The 1,256-nt window shown below is 45.5% G+C and overlaps 1 long non-coding RNA gene across 1 annotated transcript; it reads left to right on the forward strand.

The window, feature by feature from the left end:
• Positions 1–566: 566 nt before the first annotated feature.
• Positions 567–808, forward strand: LOC119591325. The gene is made up of 2 exons (XR_005230339.1): positions 567–596; positions 706–808. It is a non-coding gene; the product is annotated as an uncharacterized LOC119591325 (long non-coding RNA).
• The last annotated feature ends 448 nt before the right edge of the window (positions 809–1,256 follow it).

Genomic DNA, 1,256 nt, shown 5'->3' on the forward strand with positions numbered 1-1,256 from the left:
ACCTCTAAAAAAAAGTAATTTCTAAAAAGCTTTTTCAATCAGCATTGTAAGGAGTCAACACGTTCTCTCTTTACATCAAGGCAGTTTGACAAACCATGGCCGGTGTTCCGTTAATGCAAATATTCACCCGATAAAACTGTTTGTTTCCTTCAGCATTTCTTTTGCCCAACAGAAGCACGAGGATTGTGGGCGGTGTGGTGACGGAGATGAACGAGTACCCTTGGCTGGTCGGTCTGTCCCAATCTAATGATAATTCAAATCAGCCCTTCTGTGGCGGATCTGTCTACAACGATCTGTGGGTGGTGACAGCCGCCCATTGTGTTGATGGGTTAGTGCAGAAAAGGCTGGGTGGATCTGTAAATTTCAGCATAAGTTATTTTGGGTGTTTTGTTTGTCTTTATTTGCCCCTCGTTTTACTGCAGCACTTATTCCTCCACAAACTAAGTATAATGACCGAGATTTTCTTTTGAACCGAGCAGTAGTAGCCCTTCTAAACATCGAGGTTCTCTACAACATTGGGACTGGACATCCACTGCGACATGATCAAAAGACCGTTGCTCAAATTTATCATGCACCCGCAGTACAACAATGCCACGGTGAGTCACTTGTTGTTGTCTATTGCTGTGTTCAGCATATCCTCATTTGCCTTGTTTCTATTCCATGTGCATTCTAACTGTAGTAAGCCCTCTTCACCCGACCCTGCAGATTAACAACGACATCGCCCCCATTCGCGTCTCGTCACCTGTGAACCTCGACTTGCCTGGAATCATGCCCGATGCCTCCCATCTTCCACGGACAATTTTGAAAAAAAAAAACGGAATTTTCACTGGTTGGGGAACTTTGACACATGGTGAGGCAGTGTCATCTTTCGTCCACATGTGCCATATACATACATTTGCCCAAAATATAGCACCCTTTTGTGTTTCCACGTTTGAGCTAACGAGCTATTTCCAACAGGTGGTAGCCAGCCGGATAAAAATTACGAGGTCACCAGTGCCCATCAAAAAAGACAGTGTATGCACTGATTCTTATGGAAAGCAATTTTCATAGCCAATACATGATCTGTGCTGGTTTTCCCTCGGGGGGATCCGACTCCTGCCAGGGAGGCCCAAAGGTCGAAATCCTAAACCGAGTTCAAGAGAATCCAAGCAACCGCCGGAATAGAGTGTCAATGTAAACTTCTTAATAACTGTCTGACTTACAGGGCGATAGTGGCGGTCCCTCACAGTCGACGTTAATGGCCAGCACCACCTCGC

Source organism: Penaeus monodon, chromosome 28, assembly GCF_015228065.2.
Source record: "Penaeus monodon isolate SGIC_2016 chromosome 28, NSTDA_Pmon_1, whole genome shotgun sequence".
Lineage (NCBI taxonomy): Eukaryota > Metazoa > Arthropoda > Malacostraca > Decapoda > Penaeidae > Penaeus > Penaeus monodon.